The sequence below is a fragment of the Miscanthus floridulus genome, chromosome 19 (assembly GCF_019320115.1).
Source record: "Miscanthus floridulus cultivar M001 chromosome 19, ASM1932011v1, whole genome shotgun sequence".
Lineage (NCBI taxonomy): Eukaryota > Viridiplantae > Streptophyta > Magnoliopsida > Poales > Poaceae > Miscanthus > Miscanthus floridulus.
Genome location: NC_089598.1, coordinates 87,081,157 through 87,094,251, shown reverse-complemented (window position 1 = coordinate 87,094,251; position 13,095 = coordinate 87,081,157). Strand labels below are relative to the sequence as shown.

At 45.0% G+C, this 13,095-nt stretch overlaps 1 long non-coding RNA gene across 1 annotated transcript; it reads right to left on the bottom strand.

Annotated features, from left to right (window-relative positions):
- Window positions 1–10,576: 10,576 nt before the first annotated feature.
- Window positions 10,577–11,611, bottom strand: LOC136526724 (uncharacterized). Its single transcript, XR_010776564.1, has 4 exons — window positions 11,424–11,611; window positions 11,133–11,341; window positions 10,751–11,045; window positions 10,577–10,675 (listed from the first exon to the last, which is right to left on the bottom strand). It is a non-coding gene; the product is annotated as an uncharacterized lncRNA (long non-coding RNA).
- Between the last annotated feature and the right edge of the window lie 1,484 nt (window positions 11,612–13,095).

Below are 13,095 nucleotides of genomic sequence, written 5' to 3'. Positions count from 1 at the left end.
AGATAACAGATCAAACCTTTAAAATAATCAGATCTATTTATATTTAATAGAATCATGAAGACACACTGTAAGCGTTAAAGTACTGGCAATCGACTATTTAGCCGATGCAGACATAGCAAACAGCCAAGGTCACGCCTGATCGAGAGCAAATCTACCAACTAGTATACTCCGATCTAAAGTGCTAACAGTGGGGATCGATCGGATCATTACAGCCATAATAGCGAGCTATAGACTAGATTCAGCTAGCTAGTAAACCTTCTCAAGATCAGACATGCCTTAGCCGCGTACTATGCACGATCAAGATCAAAGTAGAATGGCCGATAAAACATAATCCGTCGTTTAAAGTAAGAACCATCGCAATGTGACAAGATAAACGATGGACTAAAAGGATGTGAAGCCGATCTAGATCGATCTCGATCGGGCAGGTTGATATTGCTGAAAACCAATGACAACAAGAACATCAGCAAGATCGGTAACTTAATGAATCTACCGGAAGGATGCCACCCTTAGGTAGAGTCGATAACTTGACCTTAATCTAACTCGAGCAGTGGAGGTCGTACTTAACCGATGCAGCCATACTTGAAATAGATAAGGATCGATAACTAACTTATACTAGAGCTCGTAAGAGGTCGGCCGGACCGAAGCAGCCTTACAAACAAAAGTATAAGTCATAATGGTACTTACAGACAAGACAGAGGTCGACCGGATCGATGCAGCCCTGCTTGTTGAAGAACTCGCCGAGATCTATAGTACTCGTACTCCTAAAGGTTGGCGTGAAGCCGAAAAAAGTAATTGGTATTGATTGATTGGGATTCTTTTTACAATAGCCGAGGTCCAATATTTATACCCGAAAGGCCGAAACCTAAACATGAATCCTACTCAAGTACGACTCATTACAATCTTTAGTATAAGAGAAAACATTCCTAACTTAAGATAATTTAGACCCTAATCTTTCTCTTTTTTAGAGTCTGACATGTTTCCCCCCTCGACGCCATCTGTACGTAGTCCATTGATATTGTCTGTTGATGTCATCTATAAAATAGCCGATTCCGACACTGCATCAAAACCAGCTGACCTCGATTCACACCCGATCGATCCCTTGATGATATAATTTTATAAGCCTTGAGTTCATGCGTTCTTCTTTCCCAAATTTTTGTGTAAACAAACGGGTTTTTTATTCTCAGAACCAAAAATTGCATATTGTGTCTACATAAATTGCAACAAACTAGAACCATAATTTTACTATAAAATGTATGCAATAACCGTCGCTTAAAAGAAAAATAAGATTCTCAGGCACGTGAAGTTTGGCAAATCCCTCAATTCAACTAGAGGCTCTATAATTTAGGAGAAATTTTGAATGTTTAGAACCTTATACTTTAAGACAAATAGTATTCAATAATATATACAAAAATAAAAAGAATCATATATCTCCACATAGTAGGCGGGTTCTAAACGTCACAACGAATAGGTGAATCTTTAACTCGCTTTGTGGACCAGGTGATTTTAAAATTGTATTTGGTAGCTGCTGCTCAGCGATTGGATATGTGCTTTTTAAAGGCAATGCAAGCGCTTGAACGTCCGAACGTTCGTGTCTGTACTCCCTTCCCCCCGCGCACCTGCATCCCGTGCCCGCCTACGTGGGGCCTACGCCACCCGACTACACGTGGGGAGTCCCCGCTCGCGCCTCCTCTGCTTCTCAAGTGCATGCACGCGGCCAGCAGCTGCAGCAGGTGGCTACAACAGGTGGCTACACCAGCATCTAGAAGGGGGGAGGGGCGGCAGATGCCCAGCCGGCGCCAGGAGGAGGAGAAGGAGACACCGAGGTGAAGGTGAGGCAGCACAAAAGCGATGACAAAGATGCAACACTCGATCTACTTTTGAAACATCCAGATGCAACACTTGCAACATACGTCTGAAGACAGATGAAACACATGAAACATGCATCTAAAACAGTAGCTGCAACACCAGATCTACTTTTAAAACATCCAGATGAAACACTTACAACATACGTACGAAACAGCTGAAAACACTCGAAACATGCATATGAAACACTTGCAAAAAACACCTGAAAACACTTCATATGTGTGAAATATATATATAACATCCAGATGAAACACTTGCAGACATACGTCTGGAAAATAAGATGAAACATTTGGAACATACACTTGAAACATACGTGTATGGCCACTGTAACGTGCAACATTCTGATCTACTTTTGCAACATCAAGATGAAACACTTGCTACATCCAGATGAAACATCTGAAACACTTAAAACATACTCTTGCAATATGGGCTTTGCTTGGACGAATGGAGGCACGCACGAAGGTCGACGACAGCGCATGGACCTCGTTGTGCGGCAGTGGCACGGGCAACTCGCTGGCGGGCGCGGCGTCACATGAATCTCGTCCCCCCACTTGTTGGAGCATCCATCGTGGAGGCTCGTTGACTCGGTGGAGGCGGGCGAGGCAGACTAGGCCCGGTGGGGAATGCGGCGTGGAGGACGCAGCGCGGGGAGGCAGCATGGAGGAGGCCGCAGCGGATGGGGCGTGGCGCGGCGGGGGCGCGGTGCTGCGGGGGACCGGCGGCAGCAAGGCGGAGTGGGGTGGGCGGATGGGCACAGTGCCGCAGGGAGGAAACGGCGCAACGAGCATCGGAGTGAGGCGCACGGAGGGGACGAGCGGATAGAGTCGCTAGGGCAAGCGGCGCGTGCGGATGTGAGCGGAGGGAGGTGTCCGTTCACCCGGACGTCTTAAGTGTATCATTATCGTTTTTGTAAAAAAAAATGCAAAATGATTTAAATGGTTGGGCCGACAAAAAAACTATTTTTATGTTTTGCTTAAACCAATCAGTAGTTTTGTAAGATAAATAATAGTTACAAATACAGAAAATCTTCTAAAGGTAGTGCTGTATACAGCTGCTTGTCTAGAAGAGCCGACGGGAAACGCCTTTAGAATGGCACTGGCCGGGCGCACGATGGCATGTCTGGAACTGGAAGGCACTCCGATGGATCCTCCAGCGTGTAACACGAAGTGTAAAAACGATGTATATCACCTACAAACATAAACAAACATAATCAAATACAAATCCATGCATCCCGCTGCCGGGCATGCACAGACCATGACATGACACACAGTCACACATCATGCATGTCACCAACCGAGGCCACTAGCATCGCCGGTGCTCCTAATACATGGTGATCACAAAAAACAAACATTTATCACGTCAAAATTGCGCCTCACGATCAAGCGAAAGCTGAAAGCTGAAAGCTAGCCGTACTCAGGCCCTGTTTGGTTGAGTTGTGGCTGTGGGAAAAAGCTGCTGTGGGCTGTGAGCTGTGGAAAAACTGCTATGGGCTGTGAGCTGTAGAAAAGCTGAAAGCTGTTTGGTTAAACAAGTATAAAATATACCTTTTATCTTTATCTTTCTTGAAACAACTATGGAAGAGCTTTTTATTCCACCAATTTCGTAAAGCAGAAAGCCAAAAGCCAAAAGCAGGGTCAAACCAGCTTTCAAAAATAAACTACGGAAAAACAGTTGCTTCTGAAAAAGCACCCTCCAAAAGCAGCCCCTTTGGTTAAGCTTTTGACTTTTGGGGCCAAAAGTCAAAGCCAAAAGCCCAACCAAACAGGGCCTCAATGCAGCACTCAATGTCAATGTGTTGACCTCATCTATCATCATTCGGGCCGGGTCTTGCGTAGCCAAAGCAGACGACAGCCGAACACGGCCGACAGGAGTGCGTGGCGTGATGCATGGCTCCACTGGTGTGTACACATGTGTAGTGCCCGGTCGATTCACCGCATCGCAACGACCCGAACTCGGTTGACAATTATAGCGACGGTTCCTCCATTTGTCAAAAAGATTAGATATAGCCTATATAGAGCGCTGGGCAGGGTTTTGCTTTCGCCGAAAATGAAAACGCAACAAATAAAGAGCTAGCGAGGGGAACTGGCCACCCCCAGGGCCCTGGGCATGCAAAAACATATTGCAGTAGTATGTCCACATGCATCATGCATGGTACTTGGTGTAAATAAAAAAAAAAGCTGGGGATGTGTGCACTGCTTTGATTCTGTATTTCTTGGTGGAATGTGCGTGGATTTTGGTTTTCCTAGTAAGGGCATGCATGCATGCAGCCAATTGTGCTTGATCTTGGCCATTCCTTTGGGTTTGACATTCTTCAGGCATTTTGGTTTATTGTTAGTGTATAATTAAGAACAATTTGTAGCACTTGATGGTTGATGCTTTAATCAAACACCACAATCTGCCAAGGGTAGTACTACTCCTTCCGCCCCTAAATAAATCAATTCCTAGAATCCATGCTGGTCAAATTTTTTAGGTTTGACAAACTTATGTAAAAGAGTAACATCTATGATATAAAATGGGCACCATATGAAAATATATTCTACGGTAAATCTAATGATGCTAATTTGATAACATAAATCTTAACCTTTTTTCCTACAAAATTTAGTCAAAGTTTAAAAAGATTGACTTAAAATAACTTTAGAAACCTATTTATTCATGGACAGGGGAGTATTATTATTGGTTATATTTATGCGCAGAAGCTAAAGTATATATGGTTACTTTATTTCCGAGTTTCCTAGCGAGGGGACAAGTTGAGAGATAGTATATATGAACTCAAATGTCTTGTAGGAGAAGACGTACGTATACTGTTGGCCTGATGATTATGGGCGCAACAACTTCTGTCGACAATCGACATAAACAAGCTGAAGCGTGCGTGTTGCCAAACAATTAACCAACATGATTCTGCGAAAGATTGTTTTTTTTTCAAACAACAAACAAAATAAAAATAAAAAAAGAGGCAGTCTGCAAATAAGAATGTTCTAAATTAATGAAACAACGCCACTGGCCCACTGACTGCACTCGGAGCATCGTGGGTTACCTTTCGACCGCAAAGCGTTCCTTGATTGCAGAATAATGAGCTAGCGAGCAAAGAATTAATTAATTAATCCACCAGAGAATACAGACGGAACTTGACGAGTAATGCCCTGTTCGTTTGGCTGATAAGTCATAGCTAAAAGTACTGTTGACTGATTTATTGTGAGAGAAAAATACTGCTTGTTCGCTGAAAAAGTACGGCTTATAAACCAAGCGAACAGGACATAAACATTCGTTACTACGCTTTGGGGGTTGAACTCGGGGCATCCAGTATCCGGATCATGCTTTAGATTAGACTAGGTAGCGTGTCCATGCGTTGCTACGGAATAACTAACAATTTATACTAAAACACACAGATCGAATGATAAGATAACAATACTGTAAAATTAAATAACCACATTAAAATGACATCAATCCAGAAAGCAAAGTTCGTAAAATTAACACGGTCACAAAGAGCACGGCGTCGCAAGCTCACCGACTCTACTATAGACCTTTCTAAATTTTTGTTGACTCAGATAATTAAGTAATAAGTAATGCCTCGCCATATTTTTGTTGACTATTCACTGTGTTTTTTTTTTAAAACACGTGATGGAGAGATATTGTTGGTTTTTAACTTTTTTTTACATCATCACTAATCCAATTGAAGAGAGAGGACCATAATTTTTTTAAGAAAACAATGTCTATGAATTGTCACATTCTCAAAAAACTAAACTGGTTGTTATCTTCCTATTTTTGCCAGTAAAATTATCTAAGCTTTATATATATAACCTAAAAACTGAACTGCTTGTCATCTTTCTATTTTTGCCAGTAAAATTATCTGAGCTTCATATTTATAACCTGGACTCAACGTGGCCATGCCAAGACATAAAAAGTTACCTTAGTTACAATATCATTATATTAAGCTCAATAATATGGCAGCTGATTGTGCTCTGCATCAAGCATCAGTGTATCAATGCCAACCATTGACTCATCCTCTAGAGTTTACAAATGTAAGCCATAGCAATAAATTGCAACAATTTAGGGCAAGTTCAGTGAGAAATCCCTCTTTTTTAAGGTTTAACTTCAGTGAGAAATTATCATTCTTTTTCTTACCTAACTACATCAGATTCTTCAAAAATAAACAAAGATCAATCCACATACATTTTGCAATGCAGAGCTAACTTTGTGACCTGGCTTGGTGTTGCTATTACGGGAACACCAATTCAGCGAGCGAGGACTAGAGGTGCAAATGCCTGATGCCAAACATCTTAATACCATCCAATGTAATAAAAAAATTAGCAAGCCAAAAATTCAGTGGCTAAAAAAAGTTGACAAGAGAAAAGTATCTAATATATTTTACCAGTAAAGTATCTAACATTAGTACACCAAGCTCATGAATTGAGACTATCAGTAAATAAATAAGGCTCGAGCTACTTGAAACGAAATTGGTACAGACAAAGGGCTAACTATGCTAAAAAAACAATGGCATCCAAATGTGCAGGCACACAATATCGAAAAAATAGATGATTAACTATATAACAAGAATGTCTGCAGCATCATGAACTATAGTTGTGTAACATCATGAACGGCGAGCGATGGAGGACGGGCAACGTCAATCGGTCTACATATGCGAAGACGATGGCTCGGGTGCACGACTCAGGTGGCGTCGAGGTAGCGGCGCGGTAGCCAAGGACGACAACTCGGGTGCATGGCGCGGGCGAACGACGAGGACTACGGCGCGGACGTCGTGGAGGCGGCGGTGTTTCCAGGTGCACAATGTGGGCGAACGGCGAGGACGACGGCTCGACGTCGTGGAGGCGGCAGTGTGGCACACAGGGAGGATGACGGCGCGGGCACACAGACCAGATGATGGAGCAGGTTGTGGAGGGGAGATCGCACGGGGAAGGAAGATCGCACGGGGAGGTGATCTTGCGGCGACCTTGCGGCGATCGATGATGTAGCCACAGGTGCATCCACCGGTAGGCAGACGGTGGATGATCCATTGCTATTGCTTCTCCACTACACGACGAGGAAGAAGTAGGGGCGGCTCGATCGTGCAGGGGCTTGAGGAATGGGGGGCGCGACGATCGTGTCCGTGCAGCGACCAGTGACGCGCTTGAGTCCTACCAAGAAGACGCGTTCGATCGTGCAGCGACGAGCGACGATGGTCTTCCGTGTTTGTAGCGCATGCAAATTAGGGTCAAGAATTTCATATTTGTGGCACGAGGGCGGTATGATCGAGCGTGAGACGTGGGTGATCGCTTTCCTTGTTTGAGACAATTGGGGTCAAGACTTTTCGTGTTTGTAGCGTATGTAAATCAGGGTCAAGACTGTTCGTATTTGTAGTGCATGCAAATCAGGGTCAAGACTTTCTGTATTTGTCGCAAGAGAGCGGTGCATGCGGGAGATGTTATGGGATCGCAGGCGTGGACAAACGGACGAACAAAAATAAATGTAGCATAAAAAATGTCTATAGTTTGTTTTTTTAGTCGTAGGAGATTACTTCAGGATGATTGACTTACGCTCATTCGCTTAATCATAATCATTTCGGCCGGGTTAACTTTAACAAAGCCAGTAGCTTTTACGCTGGGCCACGCGTACCACCACCGGCGGAAGTTCCTGATGATGACTTGCGTGTTTCTGGTGCGACAAGGACCGCGTGTGCACCGCTCAGCTCACAGTCACAGCTAGCTGCGTCACCAGAACGGCAAGATATATATACTAGTATACTAGTATAATGCACCGAACGTCGAACGTGTTTTATTATGATCGATTTGAATTGAAGCCATCCATCCGGTCCGGCTATTGGGAAAACCGAAGAGGGAACTAAACGGGCGTGCGCGGGGAGGCGGAGGAATCGCGTGGAATTTTTGTATTTCGGCCTCTTTTGAAAACATTTTTTACAAAAAGATCTAGGGCAAAACGTTTGCTGAAAATAGACTATTTTTAGACGTCTTAGGACATGACGCCGAGGTATATGGGTCGGCGTCGACTGACACGACGCCGAGGTCTTGCCACGTCACGGACGACCCCGGTCGACGGAGACACGGTGGCGCGTGGGGTCGGACACGTCGGCGTCGTGTCAGCCAACGCCACGGGCCTACACTCGGCGCGTAGTCACGCCGCGCGCGAGCTACTGCCACCACCCGGCGCGCGGCCTAGGCGGCCCAACAACCCTTCGTGGCCCAATAGCTCGGCGCGTGGTCACTTAACGCCGAGCCACCAGGCTCGGCGCGGCCCGACTCAACGCCGAGGTCTGGTCCCTTGAAGCCGCGCCGCGACCCCCTTCTTCTTCCTCCCTCCATTCTGAAACCGTCGGCTCTCAGTCTCCCAAATCCCCCCACGGCCCCCACGAAACTCTAACCCCCAAATGCGACCCTAGGTGCTCAGATCTCGTCTCCCGAAGCTTCCTCGAGGTAACGGTCTCTCCCCTCCTCCAAGCTATCCGCGTAGATGTGCTTGCATTGTCTCTAATCATGTGGAATCATGGGTGTATGGTGTTTTGGTGTATGTGTGTTTGCATTTGCAAAATGCATGGCTTAGGATGATTGAGTGCATTGTTGTTTAATTGTTTTATGTGCTGAACATGTTAGGTTAGTTTGATTTCTAGTTATTTTGGTCATTAGGGTTCTTTGTTTATTGTAGGTGTCATTAGGGTTAGTCATTTGTTGGTCATTAGGGTTAGTATGTATTTTAGTTATTTATTGGTCATTAGATTTCAATTTTTTATGACCAAGACGTTTTGCCAAGGTACTCCTCTTTCCCCTCTTTCATTTCATTCATTTAGATTCGGTTTTTAACTTGGCATTATAGGTTTGGTTTATGTTCATGTCATTTGTGCAATGTTTGGTGGTTCAAATGATTGAATGACCCAAATGTATGATTGTTGTTGTTGTTGTATATGTTCTGGTTTATAATCATTGAGTTAAATTTTATGTTTGTCGGGATTCAAATTTGCTTAGGGTTTGTAATGAAAAGCTTATTTGAGAGGTATGGTGATTTAGTGTTAGTAGCTTTACATTCGTTGCAAGGTACTTTGGATTGATTTTTTTTCTACGTAATGTTAGGATGCTAAGGCGTGGTAAAGCTCGTATTCTAAGGTAATCCCAATGTTTATTCATTATTTGTGTAACAAATAGAAAACCCTAGGTTTAGGTTTGGTTCTCCGTTAATATGACTAAATTTTTTCAATTGTAGCTATGGTCGCCAGAGGGCAAATCCCTACGACCTAAAGCCTCTCCCTGAAGGTGTTCCTCGACCAATGTGCTTTTGTGGTGATCCTTGCAAGGTAGACATCTCTGAAGATGAGGAAACATATAGACAGAGGTATTGGATGTGTCCCAATTATGCATGGGAACCTACAAAGCAATAGTGCCGTGCATCGTTTGTGAGGAATTTTTATTGTGTGATAATTAATTTTCTTGTGATATTAAGTATTGCTTATTTATTTATTTTGTAACAATTTGTTTTTCTTGCAGACCGTTCCACCACTGTGTGATTTTGAGCAGTGGACTGACACTGAGATCAAGGAGTCGGACAAACAACATCTAGAAGGCCTGAAGGAGTGGGATGCGGAGGTTAAAGAGAGGTTTGAGCAGAGACACAGACAGGAGGCTATAGAAAAGGAGCATAAGGAAGAGGAGGAAAGGAGGCGTGTTGCTGCGTACAGGGCGAAGAGGGAGAAGAAGCTTGAGCGTGTGCGCCGAGCGAAGGCAGCGATGGAGGAGAATCTCGATGCCCAGAGGAAGGGAAAGTGGCCTCGTTGCACTCAGTAGGTATTTGGTTTATTCATGAGCGATGTCCTGTTGCCCTGGACATTTTTAGTATGTTGTAATGCACTCTGCTTTTATTTCAGATGAATTTATTCCCTGGACTTTTTTTATTATGTTGTAATACACTATGCTTTTATTTTAGATGGTCTTATGCCCTGTACTTCGTTAACTATCCTAGGACTGTAGTGCTACTGTATGTATCACTGAAAAGGCTACTTGTGCTGTTGCAGTCACTGAAAGGGCTACAAGTACTGTTGCAGTCAATGAAAAGTCTATTTGAAAACTCACTGAAAAGCCTAGATTCATTTACTGTTGTATCCATATACGCAATGAATTAATATCAGAGTGATGTACTGCATTTGGATGAAGTGACAAAACACAGGTGTAGCCTTTTCAGATGAAATGACCAGTCATGGTTGTAGGCTTTTCAGATGAAGCATCTAGCCTTTGCAGATTCAATAAATGAGTACGCACACAAGTTTTTTGTCAAGTAGCATTCATGGTGAACCTGCCTTCATCTCTATATATAGTGGTCCATGTCTTGCTCCACATCCACACAACTTGTTTTCTGGTTTAGTTTTAGCAAATGTCGAGCGGAGATTCCTCGAGTGGAAAGGGTTTCGACGGAGGGAGAGGAAAGGGGGTGAGGAAGGGACCTCCGATTGTGTGGGAGGGTTCTCTGGGTCCTGATTCTTTTGAAGAACCAATAGAGAAATTTCCTTTGGAGAGGAAGAGTGACTTCACCCGTGAGAGACCTCTTAGATCATACGACAAGCGCATTGAAGATTGGCTAAAATGCCGCCACGGTTTGGATTGCGTTGTGCAAATGTACAACGACTGTGACGGTGGAGGCCGTCATTTCTTCAGATGCCCGCGAGGATTTGTATTTCCTTTGAACTCTCTCCTTTTTTAGATTTGCATTTGGTTTCTTTAGATGGAGGCTGTCGTAACATGGAGGCCTCATCAGGATCGCCCACAGGAATCATCAATGCCCTTCCTTGCTCGGCCACTGTCCTCATTATCTCCGTGCTCTATGCAACAAAAACAAGAATTTAAGTCTCCATCACAGTAAAGACCTCAGAGATGGAAATAGTTGTATCACTTACAGCTCTGGCTAACGCAGGGGCGATCTCAACTTGCCTGCCTTCTCGGGTAGCTTGGTCATATGGGTTGTTGCCCTCATCCTCGCTCGCAATGTCAGCAATGTCTTGCTCCGTCCAAGCGAGCCTCAATTGAAGCCTTGTTCGTTGACCAAGCCAAACAAGGTAATCATCGAATGCCTTGTCATGATGGATGGCGTAGATGCCCATGTTGTTCTGCTCCATCAACATCCACTCATCAATGTAGCGCTGGTGCTCCAGCTGCCAGTTGGTGATCTTCTTATTTTTTTGTCTGCTGAACCTACAAATTTTACACCATAGCGGCAATATGAAGGCCTACTCAATGATTCATTCATGTGAAACGAACAAAATATTGCATGTTACGTACTTGTGGAGCTGCCAACCGGTGGAGAAATCCTCGGGCAGAGAAGTCTGCAGCCTACCAAACTGCCGTGCTACACGGTGAGGGAGATGGTACTCCACTGCATAGAAATAAATAAGGGGGGTCCTCATCGTCCAGACGTCCTCGTCTGCCATGCACAAGGAGCTCAAGTTGAGATCCGTGACTTGCCTCCGCCGATATGGGCGCCATTGAACCTGTACACAACGTCGTCATCAACTAGTCGACGCTCAATTTGTGCACATATCCTCGATTAGGCCAAAAGGGTGGGAAACTTACATGCTATGGCAAAAGGGTGTCCAGCTCGTTGGTGAAGCTGATGTACGCGTGGCGTGACACGTGGTAAGTTCCGTGGGCTCGCTCGTAGAGGTGTGCCACGGTAGGGGCGACAACTGCGTCTCCTTGAGGAAACCAAGGCTGTGGGGGATCAAGCTGATGCGGTCTCCCAACTGGAAGCCTCTCCCACATCCAAATCTGCAAAAAAGAGTGGAAACTTGAATGTTAATCACTTTTGTTAAGAAAAAAACATTGAATTGTAGTGGAAACTTGTACAACTTTGCTTTATTACCTGCAACAGTGTGATGCACCCTGACATTGTAGCGTGCGCGCCTCTAGGATGGCGGCAATCCTCGCAAAGCTGACGGTACAAGAAAGCAAGTATAGCCGAGCCCCAACTCCTATTGCCGGCATCCTCCCAGTTCCAAAGGCACGGGATGTACATCCAGGACGCCGTGTCTCCAGTGCCGTCAGGGAAGAGAACCGTACCAAACATGTGCAAGATGTAGGCCTGACAGTAGTATGTCATGGTCTGGGCGTCTACGTTGGGTGGGCACTCCCGAAACTACTAACGAAGCCACCTTAGGGACACCCCACTGCTGCGCCATTTCTTGCCAGCCTCAACTGCCGCTAGGGGACATCCCAAGAAGTGCTCAACCCGCTGCTGCCATCCTTCAGACTCCGTGTCTCCTGTCACTGGGAATCCTCGGATTTTGACTCCAAGGATCATGGCAACGTCCTCGAGAGTGACCGTCATCTCCCCGCACGGTAGGTGAAAGCAGTGTGTCTCCAGACGCCACTGATCTATCAACGCCGTCAGCGCCGCTGGGTTGAAAGGTGGCATGCCTCGACGACAAACACGAGCAACGGTAGCAAGGTTTGCCAGCTTCAGGAGGGGCGTGTACCTCTCGTCGTAGACCATGGTCGTAGAGGCCTCATGTGTCATTGGCCTCAGCACATTCAAAACCTGCAAAAAAAAGACAAGCATGAAATAGTATTAGTTCATGTCACTTTATAAAGAGCATGGAATATAGAGCAAAAGATGAACAATGCACTGCTTCATACGAATTATTGAATATACCTCTCCGTTCTCGATCCTCCGAGCCCGGTGGTGCTCATCGAACCTTGGATCAAGAAGGGGGAACCGATCCATCCTGCAACATAAGGAATGCCAAAGCATTAGTATAAGTTAAAGCATGTATATGTGGTACGAAGTGACATAACAATAAAAAAACAACAGTAAACCAATGCACTATTACACAAAGCAATTCAAGTAGCTAGCTTGGTGGATACCTGTTGTCTAAGAAGTTCAGGACATTTTCTCTTATTGTGGCCCGTCTTATGGTAACCAGAGCAACGGCTCTTTTGGATGTCCTCTACAAAATGCCTCCCAACCTTACTCGTGGTCGATCTACCTTTCGTGGCTCGGTCCATGTCCATCCTGAACCGCTTCCGCCACCTAGGTCCTCTACTCTTCCAGAGTAAACCATGATCAGCCACATACTTGGGGCCATCATAAGTAGGCCATTGACTCTCGTCAAGAAATGGCTCGAACTGAGGATTTCAGGTGCTCATTAGGTTCCTCAAAGAGAACTCAGCGGCCATACAGGGAGGGACCTCAACGTCAACACGTCTAAGGCAACAAGCTATAATCATGTGGGAGCAAGGCCTATGG